Below are 14,895 nucleotides of genomic sequence, written 5' to 3' on the forward strand. Positions count from 1 at the left end.
AAATCCCCAGGTTATAGCAAAAATTCTCATTGTTAGTCCCTAAGTGCATGACTGTGCACTTCATACTATTAAATTTAATCCCATTTCTTTTACTCCAGTTTTCAAGGTCATCCAAATCTTTTTGTATGATATTCCAGTCCTCCTCTGTATTGGCAATATCTCACAACTTCGTGTCTTCTGCAGAATTACCATCACATGACCATATTTTGTGCAAAGGTCATTAATGAAATGTTAAATAAGATTGGTCCCAAGACAGCCTGACCGTTCACCTTTCAGCATGACCTGCTGTAGTCTCCTCTTTAACCAGTTTCTTGCTCACCTTTTGATTCTCCTATTAATCCCCATCGTCTCCTATTTAACTGATAATTTCTTATGTAGAACTATATCAAATCTATCAGTCATGCTTTATTGAAATCCAGGCAAATTGGATGTACTGCATTTCTTTTTTCTAGAAAAATCAATTATTTTCTCAAAGAGAGATCAGGTTTGTCTGCCACAATCTACCTTTTGTAAAACCATGTAGTATTTTATCCCAATTATTGTTTATGCCTTTAATTACTTTAAAAATTTGTCCTAATACCTTGCATGCAATTGATGTAAAACTAATGGACCTGTAGTTTCCCAGATCACTTTTTTTCCCCCTTTCTTAAATATAAATACTGTACTTGCAATTCTCCAGTCATAGGGTATCAACACCAAGTTTATGAATTCATTACAAATCCTTGCTGTCAGACTTGTAATTTCATGTGGCAGTTCCTTCAATATTCTTGGATGGAAGTTACCGGGGTCTCCCAGTTTGCTCCCATTAAACCGTTTGAGTTTGGCTTCCACCTCAGATGTGGTCATTTCTATTTCCATACTCCTGTTCCCATTAGCCAATCTGCCACTGCTCCCAAACTCCTGATTACCCTTATTAAAAACAGAGGCAAAGTATTTGTTTAGATGTTGTGCCATACCTAGATCATCTTTAATCTCCAGCCAGTTCTTAGTGTTCTGCAGTCTCTCTTCTTTCCTTGTTTTCTTTTTATTTATATGACTAAAAAACTTTTACTATTGGTTTTAATTTCCTTTGCAAGGTACAGCTCTGTGAGGTGCAGATAAGGCAAAATCCTCTTTCTTTGAAATCACACTATTTTTACTTATATATCACCCGGTAAGCAGGCCTGTTCTTTACAATCTAAAATGGACTATGAATGTGTGTGAAATTATTGTTACCACTTTTGACCCAAGCAGTTAGCCAATATTCAAGGACTGGCGGGTTGTTTCTCTTAGGAGAAATTAATGGAGGTAAGTATTTATTTGATGCAATATTGTTTATTTGCAAAGAATGTAGCAGTAGAAATCAAACAGGCGGCAGTTTCTTTGCTCACACTTCCAAGTCTCATTCCAGCCAGCTCTTTGCCCAAAAATCTTTGTCTTTTGGCTTTCTCTCAGGGTCACCCTACAAGTATTCTCTCACTGTCTCCTTGATTTTTTTGCTGCCTACTATGTCTTGATCTGGCTGCCAACATACACACACACATCTCCAAACAACAATACCCAGCACCTTGTATTTTTATTCAGGCCCCCAACAGAATCCCTCCCCCTACCTAGCTCTGTTTCTGACTGGTCTTACATGTGGCCTGTGTTATGGGCACTGGCTCCTATTGTTTCAACTATCTTACTCCAAAAGGGATCGTAACAATTTCTTAAGTTTATCCTGAGTGAAGAGCAGTTCTCTCTCTCTCACCAACTTCAATGCGATTTCTCCCAACTTCTATTATAATATTATGTTCCCTTCTTTCTTGAGATTGCAATAAGAGCATGTGTGAAAGTGTGTAACTGTGGGATCTTTGCTCTGAGGTCACACACAAAAAATGTTCTGCACGTCTGCCAAAACAATTTAAGTTTTGTTTTGGCCAGGTCTCCCATTCATTTTCCCTAGGAGCCTGTGGAGGTCTGAATGATATGTGACATGCTAAGACTAATTACTCTAATTTGCCCTTTGAAGTAGCATTTTATTGGCTGTACAGAAGCAAATAAGCTTATGCACTAAGTTATATACATAAAGCTCTTAATAGGTTAGCTGGTATGTTTCCATAATGGACTATAATAAATAGTGGGAAAAAGTCAGATGACTGACTGACTCTAGAGGCCAAAGCTATATCAATTATTTGCCATTGTACACATGTAGTATCCACTTTTTCATTCCTTCGGAGATGTAGTTATATAATACCCCTCCTTTCATTACACTATTCTCAAACCTTAGGATTCCTTTTGCTAACAGCCAGAAAGAAAGGACTGTAAATTGTAGGTACCAGTTGGCCACAAATTTGTGTGGAAATCTTGAAACCTTAAATAGCTTTCCACAGCACCAAATCAAATGTCTATATATTGTCCCTGACAAAAAGAAAATCATTGTCTCTTCTAATCATGGGCCCAGTCCTTCAGGCTTAAAATCAGTAGTTTTGCTGTTCTTTAGAAAACTGCACACAGTCTGTTGATAGTGTGGAAAGGATAAGATGCCATTTTAAAATACAAACAGAGTTTAATTAGAATATTTTTACAATTTATCTAGTTGTAAAAATATGTATATTTATGTAATTAAATATAAAAAGCAAAGATTTCTAAAGAAACAAGAAGTTTATCTTTTTTATCTGCTAACAGTTTTTGAGGCACTTCTCACCCTTTGAATGCTGGAGAATGTCACAAGTTTTAAGGTAAATTGTATTTATTGGAAATATTTTTATTAAAATTGATTTAGTATGAAAAATAATTGCATGTAGTCCACTTAGATTTTTCTACCCAAAATAGAACTTGTGTTAGAACAAATGTGAGTCTCCAGTTCCTTTAATACAACGCTTAGCAATTTCTTTGTCAGAGACTTACACATCAGCAGGCAGAATTTCATGCTGGCAAATACTGGTAACAGCAAAATGGCACCTCCCATTGACACACCCATGCCAGAACCATTCAATTACCAATTTACTAATTCCTCATGACAGAAATAAACTGCAGCCTCATAGTTACTGTTCTAACCATGTTTATTAGAAGTTTGTTACTGCATTTGGCCAAAAAAAAAAATTGAAGTTTAAAAATTATTTTTAAAACATATTTTAGCAGCTATCCATTTAACTATTCTATGCCCCAATACTTTAGAGCTATGCATGTGTTTAATTTTACATATGTGAGCAGTCCCATAGAAACTGCACATAAGCTAATACATGCATAAACTACAGAGTAAGATCAAACATTGTAAATCTTTACATTAAAATAGCTGTTATTTATTCTAATGCCTCAGACTGAATCTGCAAAGATTTAATCAAGTGTTCAGTTGTATTCTTCATGTGCATAAAGGAAAGCATGCGTGTAAGTCTTCGTAAGAATAAGGCCTAAGGCATTTATTGGAAATATTAGAACTAACCATTTCTTTTTCATGTAAAGACTTCCACTGCTTAATCTTCCTGTAGTTTATAGCTAATAACCTTTGTGTTAATCATTCAGAATATTTTGGGAGCATGACAAAAAATGTCCAGGTAAACAAATATTTGAGTGATCTAGCACATCCAGTAACCACATGACTTTTCTGAGGCAACTGGAGTGGTCTCACAGCTTCATTGTTCTCTCTCCAATTTATGACCAGCTCGTTTTGGTAAATATTGAATTTATAAGAATTAAGTAATTTACTGGTAATGAATCTATACCCTAGCTATCAGTTTGTGATGTACCTCCTGTTTGTTTTCTTTAAAAGTTGTTTTTTCCTCTCGACTAAAGATATCTTCACGTTTTGCTCTTTGAAGAGCTAATAGGATTGGATAGAACCAGGTATACTGCAGGTGGGTACTATCTGAGCATTTAACTCCCACTCTTCTAAAGCATCTCAATCCTAACTGCCATGCCCTGCCCTGTTATTCCAGTCCTTAGATTCTTATGAGAAGGAACTGCCATTATGTGGTGGTATTGTGATGGAGATCAGACTTTTTTGGTAGACTAAACAACCTGTATTGTTTTAGCAAGTAGCCAATTCTGTACTCAAGAAAGCAGTTAAGCATTATAGAGGGTTTTTTAAACAGTGGGATTTATCTGTTTAAGAAATTGTTCCCCCTTCCTTCCCATATTCTTGTCTGGGATCTGAGGAAAAACGGACTATCTGAGAACTGTATGCCAGAGAATGGGGTTTCCTGCAGTTTCCTTCTGTGTATTTGCTTAGGGCAGGGTTTCCCAACCCTTGTGCCACAGCACACTGGTGTGCCCTCAGGCCTGAACAGGTGTGCCATGGAATTTTTTGAAAAAGTACATGAGAGAACAACGGGAGGGAGGGGTAAGGAGAGTCACCTTCTGATTGACTGTCTGTCTGTTTCTCTGCCCCACCTCCTCCTGGGTGGAGCAACCAATCAGAGTTCAATCTTCCTCTCTTCCCTCCTCTACTCCTATGTGAACAATGGGTTGGCTCCTCTGCCCCTCCACTCCCCTGCTGCAGCCACCGGCTGGGGGTGAGGAAAAGACCCCCTGGTGCTCAAGGGGTGCTGTAGCAGAGAAAAGGTTAGGAACCACTGGCTTTGGGATTCCAGAGAGTGGAACTCATAAAGCAAGAGGAGGAGTGGGAGAGGTGAAGGAATACCAAGAACTTTTGAACATTTCCCTTTTACTGTATAGTTTGTTCGGACCTGGAAATCCATTCTGCTCTGTTGAATTGAAAGGATGGAGAATATTAAGTAGAAAAGCATTTTGGGTAGACCTTGCAACAGCAGCTTCATACAAAAGAATGTTTGGTACAGGAAATCAGATTTGTTTATTTAAAAACACACAGAAGGAACCATTTCTACATTTCTCCATGAAAAGGCTGAAGCTTTTGGACAGCGTTTGGCACAATCACACCCATTCAGACACTGGCCCGAGCAGGAGGAAGTGGGCCTAGAAAAAAGACGCAGTTCTTCCCAGATCCCCAGTGCACATGAGAGTGAGCAGACTGCACAGTGTTGCACACAACTTGCTCTGCCAGCACATCTGACTTGCTTTGCTTTGAGGGTAGAGTGACGAAGGAGTGGCACCTAGGGTGGAATCAACAAAGGGACTTTAATGTTGCAATGCTGAGCATCACAAGGCTCCTAACTTTTAGATGTCTAGAAAAAAAATTACAGGACAACACTGTGATCCAAAAAGCTGAGTAAGACACCTAGGCTCCTATACAATGAATAGGGAGAGAGAGCTTAGAAAGTGATCCACAAAGTCAATATACTTGGAGGGGAGCCACCTAAGCTAGCCAATGGGACATGCCGACTAGAGAGGTGTATGCTAAGCTCTGCCCCCCTCTCAGAGACAGGCGCTTAAGTCTGGGCAGCACAGAGGTGCCCATCTTCTGCAGGACCCAAAACAAAACAGCTATGGGGGAGAAGGAGGAAGTCCTCCCTTAGTACCTTTAGCCTGAGGTACTCACCCAAGATGTGGGAGATCCCCAGTTCAAGTCACCCCGCCTCCTGAGTGGGAGTGCCTAACCACTAGTCTAGAGACTTATTCTAACTCTTTCTTTGTCCCTATTAACATTTAATTATTCCACTATTTAATTAGCATGGAACAAATTCAACAGGAGAGACTGAGGGAGCCCCCCCCACATCACATTATTCTGTAGCCTAGCGGTTCAGATACTGTTATGAGAAGTGGCTAATCATAGTTCAAATCCCTTCTTCCCCCAGGAAGAGGGGAACTTGACCTGAGAGTTTCCCCTATCTTGTTTAAGTACTATAGCCACTAGGGAGGTTGCTAGCCTTTTCACAGCTGTTTTGTGTGAACTCACCCGAGTGGCCCAATCCACTAGGTGTGCTCAGAGGCCCTCAGAGACCTGATTGAGTCACCACATGCAACTTGGGCAGCCAAATGCCTATTTTTCCTGGTTTGTCAATTGCTCTGGGCTCAGGCAGGAGACAGGTGCCCAACTGCCTATCATGTATGCCTTGTACACAGTACATTGCAGGGCTGCTACTAGCAGGTCAGGCTTCTATACCAGATATAGACTGGCTACAGAGCTTCTTTCCATCAGAGATATACACCAAATGTATTCACTATAAGATCCTTTAATGCTCTACAAGTATGGCTGAGGTTAGCTTAAGGTATGTTACACGCAGCACCACCTAGTGGTTGTACAGGATGATAGTGTAAATTTTGTAAACTTTTAGGGGGAGAAGTAAAGGAACGGTACACTGTCATGCCATTTATGAAATTCAGTACATATCAGTCTGTCAAGTGTATCTGAGTCATACTGGTTTTCTGATTACACAGCCCAAATATGTAACAACTTGATCATCTGGCTATCCATTAATTGCAACGACTGGTTGTGGTCAGTTTGGAATCCTTGAGTGATCATCTGCCATATGTAAGAACATAAGAATGGCCATACTGGGTCAGAGCAATGGCCCATCTAGCCCTCTATCTTATCTTTTGTCAGTGGTCAATGCCAGGTGTTTCAGAAGGAATGAACAGAACAGGTAATTATCCATTCCCAGCTTCTGGCAAACAGCAATACCTGCCTATCCTGGCTTATAGCCATTGATGGACCTATCCTCCATGAACTTATCTAGTTCTTTTTTAATAGTCCTTGCCAGAGGATATTTATTGTGAAGGCCAAGAGTTCCACAGGCTGACTGTGCGCTGTGTGAAGAAATAATTCCTTTTGTTTGTTTTAAACCTGCTGCCTATTAATTTTATTTGATGACCCCTAGTTCTTGTGTTATGAGAGTAAATAATACTTCCTTATTGACTTTCTAAATACCAGTCATGATTTTATAGACCTCTATTATATCCCCCCTTACTCATCTCTTTTCCAAGATGAAAAGTCCCAGTCTTATTAATCTCTCCTCATATGGAAGCTTTTCCATACCCCTAATCATTTTTGTTGTCCTTTTCTGTTCCTTTTCCAATTCCAATATATCTTTTTTGAGATGGAGTGACCAGATCTGCATGCAGTATTCAAGATGTGGATGTACCATGGATTTATAAAGAGGCAATATGATATTATCTGTTTTATCTATCCCTTTCCTAGTGATTCCTAGCATTCTGTTACCTTTTTTAGCTGCCGCTGCACATGGAGTGGATGTTTTCAGAGAACCATTCACAATGACTCCAAAATCTCTTTCTTGAGTGAAAACAGCTAATTTAGACCCCATCATGTATAGTATTATATGTATTATTAGTATTATATGTATAGTTGGAATTATGGTTTCCAATGTGCATTACTTTGCATTTATTAACATTGAATTTCATCTGCCATTTTGTTTCCCAGTCACCTAACTTTGTGGGAACCCTTTGTAATTTTTCCACAGTCTGCTTTGGACTTAACGGTCTTGAGTAGTTTTGAATCATCTGCAAATTTTGCCACCTCACTGTTCACCTCTTTTTCCAGATCATTTATGAATATGTTGAACAGTATTGGTCCCAGTACAGACCCCTGGGGGACACCACTATTTCCCCTCTCCATTCTGAGAACCAACATTTTATTCCTACCCTTTGTTTCATATCTTTTAAGCAGTTACTGATCCAGGAGAGGACCTTCCCTCTTATTCCATGACAGCTTGCTTTGCTTAAGAGCCTTCGGTGAAGGACTTTGTCAAAGGCTTTCTGAAAATCTAAGTACGCTATATCCACTGGATCACCTTTGTCCACATGCTTGTTGATCTCCTCAAAGAATTCTAGTAGATTGGTGAGGCATGATTTCCCTTTACAAAAACCATGTTGACCCTTCCCCCAACAAATCGTGTTTGTCTACATGTCTGATAATTCGGTTCTTTTATATAGTTTCAACCAATTTGCCGGGTACTGAAGTTAGGCTCCAGAGGCTATCCTGGCAATTACAGGCCAGTAAGCCTTTTAAAAAAAAAATTGGCATCACATTATCTATCCTCTAGTCATCTGGTACAGAAACTGATTTAAAATGATAGGTTACATACCAAAGTTAGTAGTTCTGCAATTTCACATTTGAGTTCCTTCAGAACTCTTGGGTGAATACCATCAGGTCCTAGTGATTTATTACTGTTTAATTTATCAATTTGTTCCAAAATCTCCTTTAATGCCACATTAATCTGAGACACTTCCTCAGATTTGTCACCTAAAAAGAATGTCTCAGGTTTGGGAATCTCCCTCACATCCTCAACAAGAACACCGATGCAAAGAATTCATTTAGTTTCTCTGCAATAGCCTTATCTTCTTGAGTGCTCCTTTAGCATCTCAATTGTCTGTTAGCCCCACTGGTTGTTTTGCAGGCTTCCTGCTTCCGATGTAATTCATTTTTTTGATGTTACTTTTTGAGTCTTTGGCTAGCTATTCTTCAGATTCTTTTTTTGCCTTCCTAATTATATTTTTATACTTCACTTGCCAGCGTTTATGTTCCCTTCTATTTTCCTCAATAGAATTTAACTTCCACTTCTTAGAGGATGCCTTTTTGCCTCTAACTGCCTTTTTTACTTTGTTGTTTAGCCACGGTGGCACTTCCTTGGTCCTCTTACTATGTTTTTTAATTTGGGGTATACATTTAAATTGAGCCTCTATTATGGTGTCTTTAAAAAGTTTCCATGCAGCTTGCAGGGATTTCACTTTTGGCACTGAACCTTTTAATGTCTGTTTAACTGCCTCATTTTTGTGTAGTTCCTCTTTCTGAAATTAAATGCTATCATAATTGGCTGCTTTAGTGTTTTCCCCCACAGGGATGTTAGATTTTATTATATTATGGTCACTATTACCAAATGGTTCAGCTATATTCACTTCTTGGACCAGATCCTATGCTCCACTTATGACTAAATCAAGAATTGCCTCTCATCTTGTGGGTTCCAAGCTGCTCCAAGAAGCAGTCATTTAAGGCGATGGTTCCAAACCCCCTTCGGGGGAGGCACCAAAGATTACAGGCAGTCTGTGAAGCTTCAGTAATGTTGTAGTCATTTACTCCCCTGAGCCCTGCACCAGTCAGGAGCAGTCCCCCCAAGCTCTGTACTGGCTGGGGGCCTGGCCAGAGAAGAGGAGCAAACCCTCCCAAGGGAGCAGCAGCCCAGAGCTGCGTTCTGGCTAGGCTCAGTGCGGGCCGGGCATCCAGCTGGAGCGGAGCAGCCCCACACCAGTGGGGGACTGGAACGGCCCCTGCCAGCCAGTGCCCGCCACCTCCATTACCCTCCATCCATGAGGGACAGGAAGAGGCGGGGGCACCAGGAAAGGCTTAGCTTCTTACTCAGGTAAGAGTAATTTATTATTAATGTAATTTAATGTTATATGTGCTTATAGGGATTATATGTGTTTATGGTCGGTGAGTGGGAGGGCATTTGGAGTGGGGTGGCCACATGTTTTACCTAGTGTTAAGTAGTGGGGCTTTCACTCAAAGGTTTCAGAAGATGTTCAGAAACTCTCTCTGCCACCTGTCCTGAGGTGACATATACCCAGTTAATATGGGGATAGTTGAAATCCCCCATTATTATTGAGGTTTTTAAAAAAAGTTTTATAGCCTCTCTAATCTCTCTGAGCATTTCACACTCACTATCACCATCCTAGTCAGGTGGTCAGTAGTATCTCTCTACTCCTATATTCTTATTATTTAAGCATGAAATTATTATCCATAGAGATTCTATGGTACAGTTTTGGTTCATTTGACTCTATGCTTTCTTTCACGTATAGTGCCACTCCCTCACTAGTACGACCTATTCTGTTGTTTCAATATATTGTGTACCCTGAATTACTGTCTCCCATTGATTATTCTCCTTCCGCCATGTTTCTGTGATGCCTATTATATTAATATCCTCATTTAATACAAGGCAGCCAAGTTCACCCATCTTAGTATTTAGATTTCTAGCATTTGTGTATAAGCACTCAAAAATTGTCACTTTTAGTTGTCTGCCATTAAATGATGTAATTGAATGGTACTCTTCCATTTGACTGTTTCTCATCAGATCCTACCCATATTTTATCATCTTCCATCCTCTCCTCCCTACAAGGAAACAGAGAATCTCCATTAATAGATTATCCCCTAAGGCAGGGGTGTCAAACATCCGGCCCACGAGCCGGATACAGCCCACCAACCTTTTTGATGCAGCCCTGGCGGTAGCGTGCGCTGCCCCGAGAGCTCACAGCATTGTACTTGCAGCAGCGCAGTAGAAGCTCATACTGGATATTTCTGGTGAGTTCTCTGTCTGAACTGCTCAAGTTTATTTACATCTGAGGAGTACACAAGTTTCAAAACAGTTTTCAAACAATGTTAGGTATAATCTTGGCACAGATTAATCCAAATATTTCTTCACATATAAACATACCAAGTAAAGTTCATGCTGCTGCCAAAGAGTACAAGGCCGTGTGGTCTTGGGGCATCCTGCAGTACTATAATTCTTAATCATTGATTGATGCTTTTAATCGTAAAATAGTAGTTGTAGAAGTGAATTTACTACATTTTTATATAATTGATATCTAGCAAATAAGATAGAATACTACATAAAAATGGTTGTGTGTAGTATTTCGATTTATGGCCCACTTGAAGTACATTTAATTCAAATTTGGCCCATCCTAGCAAATGAGTTTGACACCCCTGCCCTAAGGGATGTCTCTCTCTGAACCACATGCTCCTCTGCACCTATTGGCTTTCCCCCAGTCCTTTAGTTTAAAAAAAAAAAAAAAAAAAAAAAAGTAGAGTTCATTCTGTCGATTGTTTTCTGAGGCAGACTTGAGGTGTTGACAGTTTGTTGAACTGTCGGTCTTGATTGTGTAGGCTCTAGTTGGTGAATTTTTTTTTTTTTTTTTTTTTAAAAACCACTGCTGGAGTTTTCCATCCTTTTTCTCTATCCCATTTAACACGGACACAGTCACTAGGTTATAGGCCTGGCAGTTCTCTAACTGAGCATCATCTCTTGTAAGTGTTTGTAAGCTCTTTTTGCTTCCTGCCACCCTCCCCCCCTTCCAATTTGGTTACTCAGTTGTTGTCTGGCCACTTGGGAGATAGATTTTCCAAAGTTGAAACAGTAGTTATGAGTTATCTTCCCACCAGGAGTTGTGCTGGACTTTATCCAGTAGCTGCTGTTGGTGTTGATCTGTAGGTCAGAAGAGCAAAGAATGAATCTCTGCTGTAAGATTTTCTTGGCTGGCTGTACAACTCTGTCTCTCTATTTGCTTGTGAATGTGAGCTGCTAGTAATATGATCAAAAATCATATTTCATTCAGAATGACTTAAATTCTGCTGCAGTGAATTGTGGTCCATTGTCTATCACAAGTTGTTCTGGAATATCAAAAGTAGCAAAAGTGTACTTCAGATTCCTGAAAGGGGTACGGTAGTCTGGAAAGGTTGAGAACTACTGTTATAGAGGAACTGATTTGTCTTGTGTACCAAAAGTTTCACCTCACCTAAAAGCTTCTTGCTTACAAAAAAATCAGACAAAGATACAAAAGTGTCACAGCACACTATTACTGAAAAATTGCTTGCTTTCTCATTTTTATCATATTATAGAATAAATCAATTGGAATATAAATACTATACTTACATTTCAATGTATTGTTGTAACGGGGGTCACACTCACCTCTCACAAGTGCCCCTGGTCAAGTGTGTGTCTGCACTCTCTCTCTCTCTCTCTCTCTGTGTGTTTATGGTGGTTCTTTGGCGACTCAGCTCTCTGGCTTTGTCATACAGTTTGTATGTGGAATGAAAAGCAAACCCCTTCCAGGGAACAAGTCCAACAGAGGCCTCTCAGTGCACTCTCAGCATTTCTTTATCTGCAGCTCTGTCCCTGGGCACACTCCTCAATCAGTCCAGCAGGGCCTGTCACAGTACCCTTTCTGGGCTCTCTCAAATTGTCCCTTCTGGACTCCCTTCCTAGAGGGGATGTCTTCTTCCTCCCTGGACCTTTATAGACCCAGCTCTTCTGTTGGGCTACTAAAAGAGTTCAGTTCCCCTTCTGGGGTGCTTCAAAGTCCAGGCCATTTTTCCAGTGGCTGGTTGGGGGACCCAGGCCTGCCCTCTACTCTGGGTCCCAGGTCAGGGACCCTAGAGATAGCAGTCATCTACCATGACCAACTACATTGCACTGCTGCTATGATTGATTCCCTAGGCCACTTCCCCACAACCCAACAATCACCCTTACTTACATCAGAGCTTTGTCCTGGTTGAGTTCCAGCAGCCAGTCCAAAATGCCTTCTCAGTCCTGCTGGTCTCTGCCTACACTGCTCTGTCTGAGATCCTGTAGTTCCACCAACCAGCCCATCCACACTCCTCCAGCTCTAGCAAGGAACTGATCTCATGGTGGCCCTGCAGCTCTTTTTATACTAGCCTGCTGGGCCCTGATTGGTTGCTTCCTGCAGCCCTTTTCTGATTGGCTGTGTCCCACACAGCTAGTCTGGGCAGCTTGAAGAACCCTTTCCACTGCCTTTTCCTGGGGCAGGGTGTGGTAGAGTCATGAAGCCACAGGGCCTGGTCCTCCCCCTCAATAATATATAAAGCAGTATAAACAAGTCATTGTCTGTATGAAATTTTAGTTTGTACTGACTTCGCTAGTGCTTTTTATGTAGCTTGTGGTAAAACTAGGCAAATATCTAGATGAACTGATGTAACCCCTGAAAAACCTCTGCATACCCTGAGAGGTATGTGTACCCCTGGTTGAAGACCACTGCTCTATAACACTGCTACATTTTATGTCTTTCCAATACATTATTTCTATATACTTGGAAAAATAGTCCACTGTGATCAGGTAATGATGTCCTATGAATTCTCATAAATCTGCAGCTAGTCTTTTTCAAGGTCTGTGTGGTAGAGGTGTCTATATGGTGTATGGTTCAGCATTGTCTCAAGTTTATTTGTACTGGATGTCTTTTCAAAAGCCCAATATCAAATACTCCAAGTTCTTCCACCTTTCTCACTAGGCCCATCATGGCTGCCACATTGCAGCTGAGAAGGTTGTTGGTCTTTGTTTACATGTACTCTGAATGCATTCTTTTGTTTTTGTAAATTGTTTCTGTGTTGAACTGGCCCATGCAATTCAGAGTACCTCCAGGGTTAGTCAGGGCTGTGTCATGTGACATCAGCTCTGGGAAGAATTGAAGGTGACTATAGTTAGTCCTTGCTGAGATGACTGTGACATCTGCTCCTGAGTCAATTTTAAAGTCAATAGACTTGTTGCCAGATTTGCCCATCACCTTGGGGTATGCTCATTTATTAGGGTTACCTTCCTGGAAGGGGGTGTGTGATTCTAGGGGTGTGATTCTACTAATGTACTGCTTGTGTTACTTGTGTGTTCATATGGCTACAAGCCCCCTTCCAGGGAGCTATCCTGCAGGACCTAAGGTTTTCAGGGCTGGGTTCCTCCAGCACTAGATTCAAATATCACCCCACCCGCCATGATACACACACACACACTCCAGATTAACCGAGTGCGTTTGAATGGACCAGGCTATCGCACTCTCAGCTGATCCCTTATGTGTCCTTGAACTCAGCAGGCTGGGTGACACCACACTTTTAGTGGCCACCCTTATATGCCCCTTTGCAATGCACCAGAATAGAGCACACTTCTTGAGCAAGCTGGGTCCAAACAGCACTTTTTGGCTGCCCCCCCTTATTTGCCCCTGGACTCAATCAGGCTGGGTCAAACAGCACCTTGAGCCGCATCCTTATTTGCCCCTGGACTCCGTAGGCTAGGCAGAGCAGCACTTCTCAACTGTACCCTTCATATGTCCCTTTACACAACAATTGTTCTAGCAGTAACCCCCTTGATGAGCAAACCCCATAGGATTTTTGGGCACTCCAGAGATATTTGGCTTAGGTAAGAGAAGCGTGGCTGCAGAGCAAGATAGGGACCAAGAACACAAAGGAGTAAATGCAGTTTGGAGAGAAAGAGAAAGTGGCAACCAGCTTGATTTATAACAGTTATTTTATTGCTAGGTATATAAAACTTATGATACTAATAGTAATACCATACAAGGAGAGAAAAACAATCAAATGCTTACAGTACTATACAATTACAGTTGGGGTATTGGAGAGAGCTATCCCAGGTTTGTTTACAAAAGTAGAAAGTTATACCTGGCTAAGAGAGAGAGAGGGAAAGAGAGAAAAAGTGGGTTGGGGAGAAGGGGGGGTGGGGCGGTCTCACCGCTCCGTGCAGCTCAGGGGTTCCCAGGAGGTAGGCTGGTCAGCTCAGGGTCTGGAGCGCTTTGAGTCAGGCAGAGTCCCCAGCACGATCAGTCAGGAAAAGAGGAAGTACCAGTGGAACTGATGCAGCATTTTGGATCCAAGCATCAGAACAGGGGTTTGAACTTTGATAGGGGTTTTTGTAGACACCAGGTTTGTTTATGGATAAACAATGTTTGGACAAAAGGAGCTGATCATTCCTGGGCAGTTTTCCTTGAGAGAGAGCTCACAATGCAACCAGGATTCAGTGTTTTGCATATCAATAACTAGAATGGTCTGATATCTGCGGAGCTGGATGTGCACAGGTGTGAGTTTATTTACATCGAGCGGAGATTTCCCATCATGCAGTGCATCCCTGCTTTGGCAATCCCAGAGTTCAGTGCGGTCCCTGCTTTACCAATCCCAGAGTTCAGTGCGTGTTCCATCTTCGATGTAGATGAGGCTTCTGTTCTCCTGTGATGTGCTAATTGAGATGCCTCCGTTTTACATCGTTGATGTAGATGAGGAATGGGGAGTTGTATCACCCTTGATGGGATGGTTTTAGTTGTGTCCATTGTCTTTTCATGTTGAGATGCCTTTGGTTTCTGGTTCAAGCAGCCTTTGATTTCTGGTTCAAGCAGGGGCTGCAGGAGGGTATTCAGGTGAGCCAGACAGAGAGTTGGGGTTTTGCGCCCTGGTTCCCCAAGAACACAGAGCTGCTAGGTAACAGACTTTCCATGAATATTCGGTTTCCCTCTCCAGGCAAGCTCTGTGTCATCACACATGATAAGATCGCAGAAACAATGACT

The 14,895-nt window shown here is 41.3% G+C and overlaps 1 long non-coding RNA gene across 1 annotated transcript; it reads right to left on the minus strand.

Moving 5' to 3' along the window:
• Positions 1-4,752: 4,752 nt before the first annotated feature.
• On the minus strand, positions 4,753-12,206 carry LOC137163630 (uncharacterized). Its single transcript, XR_010922741.1, has 4 exons — positions 12,076-12,206; positions 10,030-10,164; positions 9,907-9,937; positions 4,753-5,030 (listed from the first exon to the last, which is right to left on the minus strand). It is a non-coding gene; the product is annotated as an uncharacterized lncRNA (long non-coding RNA).
• Positions 12,207-14,895: the final 2,689 nt, after the last annotated feature.

Source organism: Emydura macquarii, unplaced genomic scaffold (genome assembly GCF_026122565.2).
Source record: "Emydura macquarii macquarii isolate MOO-44397 ecotype Brisbane River unplaced genomic scaffold, CSIRO-AGI_Emac_v2 contig_2636, whole genome shotgun sequence".
NCBI lineage: Eukaryota > Metazoa > Chordata > Testudines > Chelidae > Emydura > Emydura macquarii.